At 43.8% G+C, this 19,367-nt stretch overlaps 1 protein-coding gene across 1 annotated transcript in view; it reads right to left on the bottom strand.

Moving 5' to 3' along the window:
- The window catches only part of LOC144791208 (neuropeptide Y receptor type 1-like), a 124,684-nt gene that overhangs the window by 41,765 nt on the left and 63,552 nt on the right, over positions 1-19,367 (bottom strand). The window lies entirely within an intron of this gene.

The raw sequence follows: 19,367 nt of genomic DNA on the forward strand, positions 1-19,367 counted from the left end.
GGGAGAGGACAATTGCTGTTTTTGTGCAATGGTAAGTTGTTTGCAGGGCTCTCTGGGTTGAAAATACATTGGAATCTATGCAAATCACACTACCATCGATTTCCCATGGCTTCTAGTTCATAGAAGTATCTGGGATTGGAAGGTTGTCTTTGATGCTAGTTAGCCTGGGCTTAAATAATGCAACTACCTGTATTCCAAGAAATTACAAAAGTTCAAAGCAAAAATCTTGAAGAGTTCACAGTGTACTTCTGGGCATTTCCTGTTCGAAGCTATAGGCTACTCATGCAAACATTTTATCAGGAGAAGTGTGGAATGCTGAGTGGTGGTCACGACATATTCCAGAACTTTCTCTCAAAAAATGCTAGGAAATTATGTGATTTCTTCCAGAGTTGACATTTGAAGTGTATTCTGGGTAAACAAGTCTGAGGGATCCTTGCAAGACACACCATTATGGACTGTCCTGGATGTATAGTTTTCACAAATGTGTCTTAGGTTAGTAGTTTTACCTGGTACTGGTCAATCCCAAATACAACAGCTTCCCTCCTCTCAAGAATGATTGGAATTGAAAGAATAGTTCTGCAACAGGACGAGTCAAACAGACTTAGGCCCTGATTACGAGAGAGCGGTAACGTGTCAGAATAACGAGTTCGGCTGCATTTAACGCATCCAATAATTATCAGATGTGTTAAATACCTCCGCTGTCATTAAATTTCGGCAGGTAAAACCTGCCAAAATTAAAGAGTGAAATTATACAGTATTTACCGTAGCAGGCGGATATTGGTGTTTTAAAGTCCAAAATCCACGTTATTCCCTAAAAACTTGTGATGGGTGTTATTTATCGCACACAATAAATAGCGTACCTCGTGGTATCGTTATTTATCATGTGCGATAAATAACACCTAAACTCGTAATCAGAGACTTATTGTTATATTAATTTTTTAGATCAGCCTTCAGTGCAAACATATTTGGAAAACCCTGTGCATACTACACAAATGACCCCTTGATAAGACTAGAATTTTGTCTACTTTTCAGGAGTATTGAACTTTTGGGTCATGAGTTCCAACTCTCTTACCCCTTCAAACTGCAGGTAGGTCGAAACTCCAAAAATAGGAAATACTGACTGCCACTTAGAAAACTACAAAACTATGGTTGAGAAAAGATTGCTTTTCAACACTGCTTCTAAAAGCTGGGAAGAAAGTGATCTTGGTACAGCAAACCTTTTGTTGATGCCATTGTTAGAAAAAAGCACACTCTTGCCCAGCACTTCCCCATTAAAAAAAACTATTGTCATATGTTGGCTATCTTTTCAGGTCCCTGTAGAGGAAACCACAAACCCTGGATACATTCACAATCCCCCAGTGGGGAAAAGGGATGTCAATTTAGCTTGGATATATTTGAGCCTGGGCCTAAATAACGCAGCCCCATGCATTCCAAGAATTGACGGAAGTTTTACGGAAAATTCTTGAAGAGTTCACAGTGTACATTAGGGCATTTACTGCTCGAAGCCATAGGCTACCCGAACAAACATTTGATCAGGAGAAGCCCTGAAAAGCCATCTCAGACACTGACATCACTACACATGCTCCTTGTAAAGCCCAATTTTATATCAAAGGCCCTGTGCCTTACACAACCAGCAGAATTGCCCACTGCACCTCAACTATAAAGTACAGCACTACACTCCAAGAAGCTTGCTGCACTCATCCAAAAAAAACAAATTCCCTTTTTGATTTGCTCTGATGGAGAGGGAGTCAGGTTCAGAGTGAAACCTCTTGCCTGGCAAAACACAAAGACAAAATTTTTTTCCTGCGGAGGAAGAATTTTTTGGCGCCATCAAATACTTTTCGAGTTTCAAGAGAAGCAATTCTGTATTGAAAGGTGGGTTGACACATTAGTCTGGATTGGTCAATTAGAGGCCCTGAGCACACTACACTACCAATCAGATAGGCAGTTCTGTCAACTATAGTAACAAGCTCTCGGTGATGCGAGGGAATCCTGATTAGCGCAACACCACTGTGGAGTAGCAATGGGTTATCAGAGGTGGGAAAACTGAAGGACCTCCTGCAATGGGGCAACATCAGCACCAGCAAACTAGGGGACTGATAGAAAGAGGAAAGACCAGTCTCCTTTGAGACACTGCAGGAAGAGGACAGGATGGCAAACTCGCAATTTTAGCGATAGATGCAAATCAGACTCACACTTACATTTCTACGAGTGTGGGGTTGACAATAGAATACTCATTGCCCATGGAAGGGGGGGCAAATTATCAAGCACAGGCAATAAAATTATCGCCGCTTTATCGGCAGGAAACTGCAGCTAAAGCGGCGATAATGGGCTTGATAATATGCCCTTGTGAATTCCCATAGCAGCCCAGGTTAACACCAGAATCTGGGCTGCTATGGGAATTCACAAGGACATATTATCAAGCCCATTATCGCCCCTTTAGCAGCAGTTTCCTGCCTATAAAGCAACGGTAATTTTATCGCTTGTGCTTGATAATATACCCCATAGTCCTTTCTGAACCCTTTCCAAGAAGACCATCTCCCTGACCTACAGAAAAACAGTTAAAATGCCCCAGACCCTTTGGGAAACTAAGAAGAAATTGGGAGCAAATCCTGGAAAATTAGAGGACGAGAAGTGGAGGGAGCCCTTGGAGCTCCTAGGGAAGGGTACCCAGGGTAAGATGCCACCTTGTCAAATTGCAGCTACTACGAAGGTCCTACTATGCAAAACAGATGCACGAGGGGTGCATCAGAGGGGCTCCTTCACACACTTGGGTCCTCTCCTCAGGAAGAACTCTTCTTTGGAGGGGTGAGCGTGTGCCTGGGGCTCACGGTTGGTGCAGAAATAAAAGTCCATCTGGGGAGACGAGGGCATGTCTGGGTGTGCCAGAACACTCAGCAATGTAGGCCTCATTGTGGAAAGGAGAAATACAGACACTGGGCTTTGGCAACTCCCTTCGACCTTGATGGCTGGAAGGAATACCTATATTGGTGCCTACTGGCAGGAAAATAAACCTTTGAGGACAGAGTTTGTCCTAAAAAATGGGGGAACATATGGCAGCCATGGACGCTGTGACAGGGCGCATGGGAAGCTCAAGCGAGGGGAGGGGACATTGTATGGGGATCCCACTCTGGTGTGACTGGGCTTTGATGGGTGGGCATGGACCCACGATACATACATTGACAGGTCAATTGATGATCAGATATTTTTCTCTTTTACCAATGAATACACAATGTGATGAAGACGTGACTTGTTTATCTGAAAATGTAAATTAAAAGTTTTTTTTTTTTTTAAAAGAACAATGACATGTTTGCCATTCCAGTTGTATCATCTTGGAGCTACCTTCTCTCCCTGAAAAAAGACACGTTCCTTCATGGCTCAAGAGATTGTGTACCAGGGACTAGGAAAATAGCTTCTAAATACCCTGCTGGCATATAGAGAGAGCCACTGGAATTAAGTGATGCTGCGGCCGAGGCGTTTTCTGCATAGTTATGAATTTGCTGCATTTGCCACAGGATCCATCATCTGTTGCAGAATATGCAGATTTTAACAAAAACATTTTTTAAGCTTAAATGCATCAAGATTTACTGAAAACGTGGAGACACGTGTTCCTGCACAGTGGAAGGCCATTCGCAAAGGTTGGTTGGTTATCTTTCATTTGCCAATTACTGTGTTTGGGTGTTACACTCATACTAATAAGGTGAAATCTTCGCCCAGACAGTGTTAACATGTAAAAATGTCAAAAAAGAAGTAATACTATAAAGAAAAATGTGCTACATTACGGAGCATAATTTGCCTCTTGAGGCTGCATAACTTTGTTTTGCCATTCCGCATAATTCCAGTGATCCTTCATATAGGACAATGTGCTGACCAAGGCTGACTGAAATTAGCCTTGTTGACTGTCCTGAGAGAGGAGCAATATGTGTGCCCAGCCCATGAAGGGGCTGCAGTTCGAGGCACATTGCTCAATGGGTAGAGAAAGATTGACCGGTCCACTGCTTCTTGGTGCTAGACAGGTGTGGAACTTGAGGAACTGGTCATATAGAAGAATTAACAAGGATCTCACCTCGAGGCATTAAAAGTGCTCTGAACCTATTTCCTGGAAAAGAGATCCAGGAAAAATAACTTTAACTTTGCTTACTTTGGTTCTGAGCCACTTCACTGGCCTGGAAAATCCATTTCATCAACCTCACATCAAACGTTGGCTGTCTAAGGACACCTTTCCCTCCTTGGGGTTTTTCATGTTAGCCTCATCTTTTTTCTAGGACCAGGGGCAGGTGGGCAGCGCTGGGCAGTATCTATGTTTGGAGCTATAATTTCTCAACACTGTTCCAGAGCACAGGCCACCATTGCTTGCACAGGTCCGCCAACACCTTCTTCAGTTCAAGAAGCGAAGGTTCTCTGAAGTAGGTTGCACGCCTTCAGGGTAAGATACAATATACTGGGGTCCACTTCACCAGCCCCACACTCATTTTTTAATACCCTTCTGCACCATGGTTAGATGCACACATTGGATAGTTTTCTTAAAATGTAATCTATCAACACTATGTACGGCTGAGGAATACCCACCTCATCTTTATTGAGTTATCACGCTTAATAAAGATGAATATCTAGCATTATTTTGATAAAGGACATGTCTTTAGTGCCCATTTAGAAATGGAGCTCTCACTAAGCAGAACATAATAGTGAATCCTCAAAGTGCCTGACACTCACACTCGCGGTTGTCAAAATATGATCTCAGACATGCCCAAACTCTGCTCACTGGAGCCAAAATATTACAGAATGTAGGTCTAAGGAGCAGGTTTCACAAACACCTTTGTAACGTGTGCGACATTTTGATTTAGTCTTGGTTTATCTGAAGTGAAATAGAGTTGAGAGAGAGGCTTGCTTTTCACAGGCTTCTCTGTTTGGATGTAAGTTATCATTACAAGTACTATTAGCTATATAGACTGGTAAGCACGGGTGCCAATAGTCAGCGTTCTAGTTTGGCGGTCCTGTCTTTGTGAGCTGACTGAATTGTCACTGACAGGCACTTTAAAACGTTGACTCTGAGAGGATTTCAATAATTTGGAGATGGAGGCCCAGATTCACTAACGCTTAGCCCGGGTTAGCGTTTGTAATGCATACCTGACGAAAAGTGTTATGCTATGATTTACTATCAAATGCAAATGAGGATTTGCATTGGGTAGTTGCACGACGTAATGCAAAATAGTGAAACACGCTGCTTTACATTAGTTTGCATCAAGGGATTGTCAATGGTTGGTATTGAGCGTTCACATGCAACCACCCATGGGTTTTGACGCAAATCTCTATCTACAATCGTACGTAAACAGGGATTTGTGCCAAAATCCTACGCCTCTTTGAGGCAGATGTAACAAGGAGAAATGTTTTCACTTCTCGTTTTTCATACTTTGCATGTCCCCTGCATTGTACAGCACACATACACAGCAGGAAAAGTATTAAAGGATAGTCTTTGTACTTGAAGGCGCTCCTTCCAGTACGAAAACAACTCCTTAAAGAACGCACACACCCTTGCACTATGGCACAAGGGGGGTGTGGATTGGCACATGACCGCCTAAAGTGTGCCAGCACAGGGAGAAAGGAAAACAGCGCCATATCGCAGAAGATACAGCACTGTTCTACTCTCTCCCTTTCTCTGCATGTTTAGTGGCTGTGTTGCATTTTATTTGTTATAATTCTGGGCCCATGGGCAGAAATCCAGAGACTTAGGAGAAATATGGAATCGCTGCACACTCCCAGACCATGAAAAACTGAGTAGTTGTCATTGAGGTGAAGATCATGTCTATGGGTGTGAGATTTCCTCAAGCCCTGTTCTCAGTTACTGATGAAGGACCCACCTCTTTGTCTCATTACATCAAATGCCCCTCATTAATGCTGCCATTTCATTAATGTTACCCAGCCTGGGTTAGAGGTGATGCCCACCCATTTAGGGTGTGGGAGGGCTCAAGAATCCCTTTTCATTAAAAAAAAAACTGGCAGGTGATCTTTGAAAGAAGAAATGACTGCTGGTGTGAAAGGAAAAATAAATACCCCACTTTCCCATGAAACCCAAGCCAATCATGATGGTTGCAGGATGTTCAGGATGCCCAATGAAAAACGAGGGGGTCTTTCAGCTAAGGAACAAAATCCTCAAGCTGGACCATAGACAGACATCCTACAGGAGCCTTTCAATTTACCACCACTTTGATAATTGTTTCAAGCATTATCCTTTCTTGAGGGTTGCTGTGTGGATTTCAGTGAGTTTTTCACCCAGGCGAAATGAGGTTACAGCTGAAACAGATACAAGGTCATTTGGAAAAGATGTAGGACATTCCCGCTTTGGGTGGGGAAGGATTCCTATTGTGTTATTCTTCACCGAGGTCTCCACAGGCGAAAAGACAGAGTTCAGGATTATTTCCAGAGGGAGCCTCCCCTCATGATGACAGGTAAGAATTCTTTAACACATGAAGTTAGAGAAGGATATTTTCAGTATAAATTGTTTCAGAGTGAACTAGAAAGTGAACGCAAGGCAAAGGGAGCCTCCTAGGGCCCTCTACAAGGTTGTCCAAATAGGATGGGGTATTTGCCATATGTATTAAATACCATTACCCCAGGGGGAATTATTTACCACGTGTGATAAACACCTTTTATTCCAAGTTTATGAAAGGAAAATGGTGCATAGCATGTAGAATCAGCTTTTGACACACCGAATTCAGCATGTGTTGCTTTTTTCCAGGGCATGGGCGGCTCCTCCGCTAAGGTGGAGGAGCGTCGCCCCACTACTTTTCAGCAGTGAAAAATAAAAGGATTATAATAAAGGTTATTATCATTTTATTTTTCCTCGCTCACTTCCTGCAGCCGAGGTCAGGGCGGGGCTGTCTATTCTTGCACGACATAGCTGCAGGAAGGCGGAGGCGTGGTGGCACTGCTTCAAGTGCGCATGACAATCTGGCCAGCCGTCTAAAGCCAGCCAAACCGTCATGCGCACCATGATCTCTCCAACCAAGCTGTGCTGTACAGTTTAGTGAGTGCCTAACTGGGACACTCACACCAATCACGGCACTGCTCTGATGCTGAATAATAACAGTATGAGACCAATGTCAGGATTGACGTAGGGGAGCCTGTGGCATGCCGGGAGTCAAGGAGCAGAGGCCAGAAGAGCACCGATGCTGCAGATGGCAGGTAAGCATTTTTCTAATTATTTTCCCCATGCTGACCCCGTGCTGTCCCCACCTGCCCGGCCTCCCCCATGGTGCCCTACCACTTTAATGCTCCATCAGCCGCCACTGTTCTGGGGCCTTTCCCCCTCAAAACTTCAACAGGTTTGACCTTCCGGAATTTATCAGGGGACAACTGCATGAATAATGAATCACAGGAGTAAAAGGGTGTGGCTGTTTATCTGTATAAAAGAAAAGGGAATACCAGGGGATGACTTGACTTCAGTCTCCTGCTGTAAAGCCACCTCTATGGTGTATAAATGATCACTCACAGGAAGCCAATGGTTCAGGCAGTGTATGGACTGCTAGTGAAATCCCTATGTGCCGCTTCATAATTTCTATAGAAATCAGTTGAGATGGGGTGAGTTATTCCTAATGAGATACTTGACTAAAGTGTTGAAAGATTATGTTTCAAAAAAGTTATGGAATTCTTATACCCAACCATAGTGCTATACATCATTGTTAACAAATATAAGTGAATGGCTGGGGAACTTTAAACCTGGGATAAAGTGAATGTGTGGAGTGAAGGCAGTGTAGAAAGACAGATAAAACAAACTCTAGCATTATTACACTAAAGCAGGGTTCTCCAAAGTCGGTCCTGGAGGGCCGGATCCATGCCATACTTTTCAGATAGCTATATTCATCTAAATGGGGATATGCTAAAAGTCTGGCATGGATCAGCACTCCAGGACCGACTTTAGAGAACCCTGCACTCAAGGTTGTTGTGGGTCCTAGCAGCACTAACTCACTGCACTTTAACTCACACAAAGGTGAGTCAGGGGCCCTCTCCTGTTTAGCTCATAGTGTCTACTGATTATTTTGATTGAAATATAAGCCGCTAAATTCGTATGCCTGTCAAGTTACTATCAGAGGTAAAGAACACCTTTCCCTAGACCACTATCTAAAGTGTTAGTTCTTCAGGTTACTACTTTGTTTAATTTTTTAGTTCTAAACCAATGTGAGCACAACGCAGTAATATCAGGTTTCAGATCAGCGTGAACATGGCGGTAACTGACATTTTTCGAAGATGTGCAGGGACAGACAATCAGGTGCATTGCATAAAGGGGGTTTGGATCATAAGCCTCTGTTAGGAAACTGATAGAGCAGATAAAAAAGTGTTGAGGGTGTGGTATTTAAAGGCGGGGTTTGTGTAAGGTGAAGAGGGGATTCAGGATCACCACAAACAATATTAAGGAATAAATGTGTTCCAAGAAAAATGTGTGCATTAAAAGAATGTATTGGCTCCATAGAATATATTACTTAGGAATTTGAGTGGGGCAATATACATTTGCAAGGGTACTTTGTTGAGAAGGTATGGGTTAAATGGAGGTATACCAGTTTTAAACTGTGAATGGCATAGAAGTGGGTTTACTTGGGCACCAAGTTTAGCAGATCTAAAACTGAAGTTATCTCTGTGTGCTAAAGAGTACACTAACGAAAAGTCAGAAAAGATCTTGGACATGATAAGGAGATATTTTGTACTCTGTTCAGCCAAACAAGAAAAACTGAGGTATCATTGTCATGAAATATGCCTGATGAAAGATTTTGTAACCATGAAACACAAAATGTATACGGTATTCCATGGATGTCGATTCAACAAAATGATAGGGGTAATGGAAGTGACATCACATGCCATGGGATGCCCGCCTGATGTCACAGGTAGTGACATCACATGAACTTTGACCTGGTGACATCACAGGAAGCGGCACCCCCCCCTCCCAGCGCCTTGAGACCCTACGGGTGAGTAGTGCGCTATACAAATGACCTGATTGATTGATTGATTGACATCACCTGCCCTTTGATCCACCCTGATGATGTCACAGGAAGTGACATCACTAGCCATTTGACCTGATGACATCACAGGAAGTGACATTACGTGACCTTTGGACCCCATGAAATCAAAGGAAGCGACAGTGCATGAACTTTGGCTTGGTGCTTTCACAGGAAGTGATGCATCTAACTTTGTTACTTACATCACACACAGAGGCTGGCAAATCTCTACAGATAAAAAAAAGTACAGTATAATCATACATACTTCAACTCCTATTGAAAATGCAGCTACATACATTGTTTCAGGTAGTTTCTTCAGATATACAATGAAGATAATGTAGCAATGAATGAATGACTATTACATTTATAAAGCGCTAACTTAGCCCAAGGGCATCAAGGCACTGCGGAGGGACTGTTGTACAGACATGAAATAGCATGCTCAGACTGATGTCTGTGTAAAAAGCCAAGGCTTCAGGGCCTTGCCAAAGAGAGAGTGTGACACCTGACCAGAGAGATCTTCAGGGAGGGAGTTCCAAAACTTAGCAGTGACAGTGGAGAAGGCCCTTCCTCCCCATCTAGCCTTCTTAAACCTCGAAACTATTAGTAGATTCTTACTTGCCGACCTAAGCTGCCTAGTATGAACATAGTACATAGGAAATAGTGTACAACAATGGAAAATAGTCTAGTCAAGTTGAAATCAGACATTATCAATATCAAATATCAAATAACTTATAGGATGGTAAGGTGGGTGGGCCTATAATGTTTAAATCAAGTTCACGTTATCATTTGTTTTAGAAACTAAGTGTACAATGTAATTAAATCTCAGTCTTGGAACATAGATAACAGTGCTATTTAATGCAGGTCAAGTTTTCCCAGCAACCTTCATTTCCATGACATGGTATACATACTTGTAAACCTGTGGAGCCATTGAAACTTACCAGGTTTACTATCATTAATTTCTTTTACCGAAAACATACACATCACTGGTACACCATTTGTATTGAACAATAATATGCTTGTTCTGCATTAGCATACCTTACCAGCAACAAATATCTTATCTAACAGCCAGACAGCCCAAAGGCATGAATGCTTGCTTTACAAATGCAGATGTTACATTCCGCATTTAAAAATAACTCAATTCATCACTGCTCCTAAAGCAAAACTTTCCACATCTTTAAAATCCATCACACACACATTCAGAGACAACGAAGTATATATGTGTAAATCAGTGTATAGACAATGTTACATACAGCAAAGGAGACTACAGGGTGTAGGATTCACATGTCATCCATACTGGTAGGCACTTTTTTAGAGTGCTGGGTCTGGTAGAAGCACAAACGAATGATTCACAACATGACACAGAGGCTAGGGTTGACTTTAATAATAAGAACCTATTTCTACCCAAACAAACCTTTTTAGCAACATCAGGATAGAAAGACTGGCAAAAAACATAACTTTCTAACATGTCCTATGCAGATTGCATGCAGCTCTTAGATAGCAATTCATAGCTTACTGTGCTAGATTATGTATGTAATTTATAAACTGCACAGTAATAACATAATCTCTCTGACAAAAGCAGTAACCCTCTGAGCTATCCACATAAAATATTGTTCTTTGATGTGCATGGCACATGTGCTTTGCAGCAGGCATATTAAACCTCTGCACTATCTTAGATAAGTGAAAACTGCCACTAGACAAAACTCCCATCACTCTCCTGCAGGTACATTAATAAATCACCAGAGTTAACTTGACACTTTTATTGTTGCCCAACAACTGCTGACTATACAAGGAACTTTGCAGTGCTTTTAAAACTGCTGCACTGCTACAAATCTGCCCCCCTCACAAAACCTGCCCTCACCCTTCCAGCCTCCCAGGGAAATGCCCGACCGTCGCCCAATGCCCAATACGGTCATTTCATCCTTAGTTGTGTTCAAAACAGACGTCTTGTTGGCCAGTCCACCAGCACTGACTGGCGTGCGCATGCTGTGGCTACACAAATGCAGTGTTCGACATAAAACATTGGCAATTGATGTGTTATTCACATTGACTAAACAATGGCTAGACCACTAGAAGGGTTGAACCTGAAATGTGTGCTATTAAATAATAATTTCTGAAGTTTTACAGCAGGGCATTTGAAAATGTTATGTCAACTCCAAAAGCAAATAATCTTATCTTACTTTACTAGTTGCTTCTGTTGGAGATGTGCCTAGGGCCCGCAACTCACAGGAGTCACAATGACCTGCACCACCACAAGGGGAGTTAAAAAACCCACACTCTAGTCGAGTCGATGTGACAACTCAGCCAGTCTCACTCTCACATAACCTAACCTGCCTCGCAGCAAGTACAAGGTCCGACCGTCCGACTCAGTCAGGGGGTAACAATTAAGTGTAGCAAGTCACTCATGGCCCGTTCTCGCACATGCGTTGATTCTAGTCAGTCACTCTGAAGTCTTGACACCCAGCACCCACTCAGCAGGCACGAGTCAGACCCGACTCTGACTCTGAGGCCACGCATCCAGAGTTATTTCCACACATGCATATGGAACAGGAAATGAGCTTGAAAATGATTTGCTGCTCAGGTGTCAATATTTGATTCCACCGGAGGGGGGGGGGGGGGGGGGGTGAGGAATGAGAACATTTTGTTGGCACTTCATGGTCATATAGAAATATCTAGACAGAAAAGGTTACTATAGAAGTACTACTGGTAGTCTAGTATGGATACATAGGTTGATGAATTGATAAGTATTTATGGTTTCTTACAGAGTATATACAGCACACTAAGCTAAAATGGTGCCTGCTTAGTGAACTGACAGTGTGAGGGAAACGATATCATTTGACATAATGGGGTGATGCAAAAGAGTTCCAGTAAATTCATGTTTTCCCTTATTGGTAATGGACTGTGTACCTAAGGGTCTGATGTACTAAAAAACCTGGTCACAAAAAGTGTTCGCAAATTGCACGCTGATATTTTGCGACCATTACCTTTTTTTGCAAACCAACCTATATATTATTAGATCAGTTTACAAAATGAGGAATCCTAGTGGTCTAATCTACCTATTGTTATGTTCCCGAGTTAGGCCCATGTAGCGAAGCAACTTATTTCTTACATTGTCCTCACAAAAAACATTTCCAGCTGTGACATTTTGAACATATTTGCATGCACAACCACGTTGGATTAGTTTCTCTGAAACGAAACTTGTTTTCACATCTAGCTTCACGCAAACATTATCACAATGCCCTGACCATCATGTACAAGATCATGTTTCACACTACATACATATGTCATCACTATCTTCATCTTTGGGGTGACAGGGATATCTACATATCCATAACATCACTAATCTATGCGCACATTGCAATGCTGCTTTTATTATAAAATTTGAGCATCCCAATAGATTATTAGAGGAGGTACTTTTGCAGACACCGAGGGTCCTTTCATGATGAGTTTTTTTTTACATCTTGTGAGGGGTGTCCAGTTCATGACCAAGACAGGGTCCTTCACTATATCCCATCAGGTAATGGGGTTGGATCGTCCATTGGGGGGATTCTTGGCTCTACACCTACACACACTCTAGGAAAACATCTAACATAGGCTTCAATTGGAATTCCATAGAGCATAATATCAAGCCCATTATCATAGTTTTAGCCGCAATTTTCTGCCGCTAAAGGGGCGATAATCTTATCGCCTGTCTCGATAATATGCCCCTTAGAGTAGGGTTTGCATAGTAGGAGAGCGCTAGATTAGTGTCTTGTTTATATGCCTGCATATATACAATTGCTTAGCACCGTGGTAGAACTATATCTACTAGTTACGCTTTTGGTGCTTGTAATCACATTTATCTGCTTCTGTCTACTAATCATTGTAGCACACGTATGTTATGCAAGAATAACTTTGGTTCAATAAATATTATTGAAAACGTCCCACTGTGTATTCTCTGTATATTACTCTGAAAATATGTGAGCACAAGTGACTGAGCGAAAGGTTCTGTACTGTATCCACGATCCCTGAGGGAACAGGGTTGTAATGTTCAGTGGTTGCCAGAAACTATTCGCTCCCTGATAGGTTAGGGGGGCTTAGGTTGGCACTGAGAGCTAGCTGGTCTCTAGGCCAACATATCCTGCAAGGGTGTGCGGAATCAGTCTAGACACCAAGCCCCTAGTTTATGTAGTCCAAACAATGTGCAGATCCTACGGATTAGTGGGAACTACACAAAACTATTGAATATTAATTAAGTAGGTTGCAATTTGTGACTCACTAGGAAAGACTGCAATTACAGGGATAATGGCCTGCAACGGTCAGTAGACAACCATCCCTGTGAATGCTTTTCGCAATTGAAAACGTGTTTTTTTTTAAGCCCGATTTACTAAAAAGAAAACTGGGTTGCTTCTAAAAAAAATCAATTTTCAAAAACTTCAGTGAGAGTACGCACCTTTACCCTAAACCACTGCCAACTCCTCCTGAAGCCACCTCCCAAACTTCAAAAGGGGAAAGGGTGCAAAGAGGGTCCAACGTGGACCCTTTCCCAGTTGCGAATGGGTTACCACCACCCCCGAAATCAAGGGACCTTATCAAGGGTTTCCGGGCACAAGCCATTGATATATAAGGTACTGATTTACATTATGGAGGAGATGCCCACAACATGCCCCTTCCAAATTGCAGTTCGGTATCATTTCTAAAGCGTTAGTAACATTTTACTGACTCCTAAAATGGATTTATTACATTAAAATAATTTTCATCAGTACGAACCCCTCTAATTTTATGAGTCAGAGTGCTGGTCTTTAGCGGCTTTAAGTTGCATTGATGTGTCTCCACTTGGGTGACAAACTAGAACCACTAGATTGACAACGTTTCTTGACAGGACGTTATGTAGAGAGGGAATATCAGAAATCAAGGTTACAGATATGAGCACGCAGATGTGGTCAGAAGATTTTAAGAGACGTTTGAGAGTTTATGGCGAGGACCTTGTTATCACTATTATATAACCTCTCCAATAACGGACAGTTGGAGATTTAACACTAAATGAAGGAGAAGCTGCCTCTTGTTTCTGGGCTGCAGTGGTTTAGGTTGGTAAGGGGTTTCACTTTCAAGCAAAGCATAACTCCACACTTGGTTGCTTTCAAAGCCCCTTTGAGATGATGAGGGGAAGGAAAACTGCTTTAAATGTTTGGGTTTGGTGGGTTGGAAAAAAGGTGACATTAGAGGGGAGTGTGTAAATGAATGAGATCCCATCAGGATCAGAATAATGGAATTATGAGAGGAGATGAGTATGAAAACTAATGACTTCAAGGAGGGTGACTGGGTCAAGAGAAGGTTAGCAGAACTTGATGTAAATGGAGATGATATATCTGGTGCAATTGAGCAGTTGTCATTTGTAGGAAGGAATTCGGTGTGGGTGGAAGGGGGAAATGTTGGAATCCAATGTGTGTTGCAAAGTTTGAAGTGATGGAAGTAGGAGACAGTCAAGGGGGAGAAGGAAGAGAGTATTCTCCAGATCTAGAAGAAAAACAAGCATTGAAAATGCAATAGGTCTCGCAATAGAAGAGTTTGACCTTTTTCGTTTTGCAAATGGATGAGTGGCGTTGCGTGGATGAGTGGCGTTGCGTGGATGAGTGGCGTTGCGTGGATGAGTGGCGTGTGTGAGTGGCATGGCGTGTGTGAGTGGCGTTGCGTGTGTGAGTGCCGTTGCGTGTGTGAGTGGCGTTGCGTGGATGAGTGGTGGATGTGGTGGTGGATGCGGTGGTGAAGTGGTGGTGGATGTGGTGGATGTGGTGGTGGATGTGGCGGTGGATGTCATGGTGGATGTGGTGGTGGATGTGGGGGTGGATGTGGTGGTGGATGTGATGGTGGATGTGATGGTGGATGTGGTGGTGATGGATGCGGTGGATGTGGTGGTGGTGGATGCGGTGGATGTGGTGGTGGTGGATGTGGTGGATGCGGCGGTGGTGGTGGATGGGGTGGTGGTGGTAGTGGTGGATGGGGTGGTGGTTGTAGTGGATGTGGTGGTGGATGTAGTGGTGGGTGTGGTGGTGGTGGGTGTGGTGGTGGTGGTGGATGCGGTGGTGGTGGATGTGGATGTGGTGGTGGTGGATGTGGTGGTGGTGGATGTGGTCGTGGTGGATGCGGAGGTGATGGTGGATGTGTTGGTGAAAGCACAAGGAGGCAATAAGGCCTCAAAGGGTGCCTGGCATAACACCCTCTTCCCCTATTTCCACCCCCAAAAAGATTCCGCTGACCACATAAACCCATTACTGACGTGCCAAAGTCTAACCCAGTATAAGTATACCCTACGTGGTTTTCAAACAGTTGGTGTGCAGGGGTATAGAAGCTGAAATTAAGAACAGAAGAGGACTGGGATGGATAAGCAAGGTCGGAGGTCAAACATGCCATCTCAAATTCTTTCGGGGTGGGGGCAAGGAACGCACGGCAGGAAGTGTCGGCCTGTGTCAAAGCAGCAGCCAGCTGGGAGATGAGCACGTGCCTTTTGGGGGTGGGCTGTTGCAGAGAGTGCTCACGTGACCTTCCTCAACACAAACAATGCGCATTCAAACCCTCCAGGGGAGGGGTGGGCGTACTTGGACCAGGAGGTTTATTTATTTATTTATTTATTTTGAAAGTTTTATATAGCGCGAACAAGATCTTCGCAGATATCAGAGTGCTTTACAGAGGAGGGGAGCATGAATACGCAGATACATCAATCATGTTAACAGTACATTGAAGTGATATCATAAAACAATCAAGTAAGTCAATTTCAAAGTCAAAAATAAAAATACAAGGGTTCGAACAAGTAGTACAGATGAGTATCGAGTCTTTGTAGTTTTTCCTCAGTAGTCGTTCAAGTGTATTTAGCCATGAGGATCGCTTTCACTTCTCTCTTGAAAAGTATGGTAGAGGTGATAAGCCTTGTTTCAGGGAGGAGCGAGTTCCAAATCCTGGGAGCCATTCCTGAGAAAGAGCGTTTAAAGGTTTTTTCCTTGCGGAATCTTTTAGGCTTTAGCAAAAGGTTGTTTGTGCCTCTAGTGTTTCTGGAGCCTCCAGAAATCGTCAGCTTCTGAGCGAGGTATCTAGGTGAGCTCAGGTGGACAGCCTTGTGGGTCAAACAAGCTATTTTCAGGTGTATTCTGGCTTCAAACGGCAGCCAGTTCAATGATTTGAAGTCAGGGGAAATGTGTGAGTGTTTTTTTGATCCAGTGATAAGTCTCGCTGCGGCGTTTAGAGAGGCTCTTATGGGTGCCGTAGTAGCTAGGGGGAGACCGCAGAGGGCGGTGCTGCCGTATTCTATTCGAGGTATGACTAGTGATTGTACCGCCGTCTGGAAGTCTTTGGCTGGAAGGAAAGGTTTAAGTTTCCTAAGGGTGTTGATTTGGTAGTTTGCTCCCTTAGTTGCTTTGTTGATGTGTTCCTGCATGCTGAGATTGGTGTCAAGTGTTATGCCCAAAGATTTCGCTGAATCCACGATGGTGGGTTGGACATTGAGCGCCGTTAGGTCTTTAAGCCACATTTGTGCGGTAGTGATCTTCGCTGGAGGTGAGATCAGAAGGAACTCTGTTTTTAGGGCATTGAGTTTGAGATGATTGGCGGCCAACCAAGATTGGGTGCTTCTGATCGTTGAGTTCAAGAGCGTGATGTCTTTGGGTGATTGTAGTTTGAGATAAAGTTGGGTGTCATCAGCATACATGTGGAAGTGTACATTGGATTCTTGCAGCAAGGTGGTGAGAGGTTCCATAACTAGGTTGAACAAAGTTGGGGATAGGGAGGATCCTTGTGGTACGCCTAGCGATACGGGTCTTGGTGCGGACATCAGGTTGTTGCTCTTGAATTTCTGCGACCTGTTTTGCAAAAAGGAAGTGAACCATTTGAGCACAGTTCCAGATAGGCCCATTCTTGTGTTTAATAGTTCGAGTAAGCTCTCATGTTTGACGGTGTCAAATGCGGAGGAGAGATCAAGGAGGATGAGGAGGCAGGTATCGTTATGATCTAGGATTTGGAGGGCGTCGTCGAGGGGTTAATTGCGGCTGGCAAGTGGCACGCTATTTTAATACAATATGGAGTTTTGTGCAACGTGTGAGTTTGGGCTGCGGGGGACTGTGGGAGTAGGCAGCAAAAATGCTTGTTAGTATGGAGTGCTAAAAGGTAATATGCGAGAAAGTTATTTCAAAAGTATTGTGTGTGTGAAGGAAGATTGTATGGGTGAATGGCAGAGTATGGATAAGGAAGAGTGGGGGGCAAAAGATATAAGAGCAGCAACTTGTTGATAGTAAAGTTATGGAAGGCAAAAGGAATGTGAGCATATTTGTAGAGGCGAACTAAATTGTTTTTGTGTGTTGTCGTGTTATTTAACAGAAATAACTAACAATTGTAGCATTGTAATAACATATAAAAACAAGTAAACAATAATGAGAAGTAGTAGAAATACAAAAGTTGCAGTACAGCTCCAAATTGTTATATTAAAATGGATGCTGTAGTAGGTAGAGACAGGGAGGGAGAGAAGAAGATAGTAGCAGTTGCGTAAGAGTAAGGTAGTATTGTGTGCAAATGGTATGATGTATTATAAGAAAACAATAAGGGCTTAATGGAGAAAGGGAGGGTTAAGAGCACGAAAGATGGCAAGCAAATAGTAGTGGCATGTAGCTAAAGCAGAAGGGACTCAAGAAAAAGGGAGGTAGGGAGGGAGAAAGCAGGAAGTGCAGTATGGTAAAGTGTTAGTTTGTGTTAAAGCAAATAGTAGCAGATGCACTGAAGGCGCCTTGCAGTCTGTATTTTTTTTTTTTTGCAAGTAAATGGTCCGGTATTTAATTAAAATAAAAGAAGGGACTTGTAGGACACAGGATGAGAGGAGCGCGCAGGGCGTCAAGCAAATAGTAGCAGATGCATCGAAGGTGCCTTCCAGTCTGACAACACAGAATAGATGGTGAGGTAGATTAGGTTAAGGAGAGGCCGCGCATGAAGTAATGAAGCGGACGCGCTTTGTGGTGGGGGAGGGGGGTGCATCTGTTCTGTGAAAGTGTTCATGAGTCTGTATGAAGGGGCTTATATGTTTGTGTGTTAATTTTATAGTTGTCAAATTCTTTGTAGTTGAGAGAGGCAAACAGAAAATACAGAATGACAGAAAAGAGACGGGTGAAAAGGAAAGCAAAAAAGAGACGGAACCAGCTTTGCAAAGGGGCAGATGGAAATGATCTAGACAAAAGACGAGAGGGAAACCTGAGCAATGCAGGCAGAGAGAGAGTGAGGGTTCGAGAAAAGAATGAGGCGTTGCGGTTCTCTTTCTCCCTCTGGTCCCTCCTACCTGGGATGATCCCTCGCTTGTGAAAAAGGGAGAAGAAACGGTTTTCACGTGAAAGGGCATGTTTTGGGATCAACTTCAACTACACACGTGCAAATTGTGAGATCGGGAAATGCATTGTGTCATTCCTTCAGAGGAATAAATGGAAAAAATGCTTCCGTGCGGCAGCGCTGATTGAGCCGAGTATGTAAGAGGAAAATAGCTTAGGGAGCCACTAGAAGCTTTCGATTCTGGCGGGCTGAGATTGGGAGGGTTTCAGCGCTGCTAACTTTTCGCTGGGATTTCACGTGGTGCGTGCGCACACAAAGAAGGGAGGGGTAGTGAGAGAGAGGAAGGGGGAGAAGAGAGGGGGAAGTGGTACAAGAGTGCAAATTGTGAGATTGTTAAAAGCATTGTGTCATTTCTTCAGAGGAATAAGTGACTCCGGGGAAAAGGGAGGGGGCGGAGCGGAGAGGAATAAATGGAAAAAAATGCTTCCGTGCGGCAGCGCTGATTGAGCCGAGTATGTAAGAGGAAAACAGCTTAGGGAGCCACTAGAAGCTTTGCCTTCATCCAGAGCGATTCTGGCGGGCTGAGATTGGGAGGGTTTCAGCGCTGCTAACTTTTCGCTGGGATTTCACGTGGTGCGTGCGCACACAAAGAAGGGAGGGGTAGTGAGAGAGAGGAAGGGGGAGAAGAGAGGGGGTAGTGGTACACGAGTGCAAATTGTGAGATTGTTAAAAGCATTGTGTCATTTCTTCAGAGGAATAAGTGACTCCGGGGAAAAGGGAGGGGGCGGAGCGGGTAAAAAAAAAAACAAGACGGAGGGAAGGCAGAGAAGGGGAGGGGGGAGGAGAAATGCGACACGGCGGGCAGGGGAGGGGGCGGAGCGGGGAGAGGGTGTGAAAGCAGCAGGGGTCTGGAGTGCGGCTGAGGGAACTTAAGAAATGCGACACGGCAGGCAGGGGAGGGGGCGGAGCGGGGGTGTGGGAGGAGTGTGGCTGAGGGAAAATACATGCAAGCAGGCGGCTGGGGGCATGTGCACGCGCTTTTAAGCTCAATGCACATGCGCATTAAGCTTGAATTTCACGGGCACTGCAAGGAATCGCCACGATTCC

This window comes from Lissotriton helveticus, chromosome 11, assembly GCF_964261635.1.
Source record: "Lissotriton helveticus chromosome 11, aLisHel1.1, whole genome shotgun sequence".
NCBI classification, from domain to species: Eukaryota; Metazoa; Chordata; class Amphibia; order Caudata; family Salamandridae; genus Lissotriton; species Lissotriton helveticus.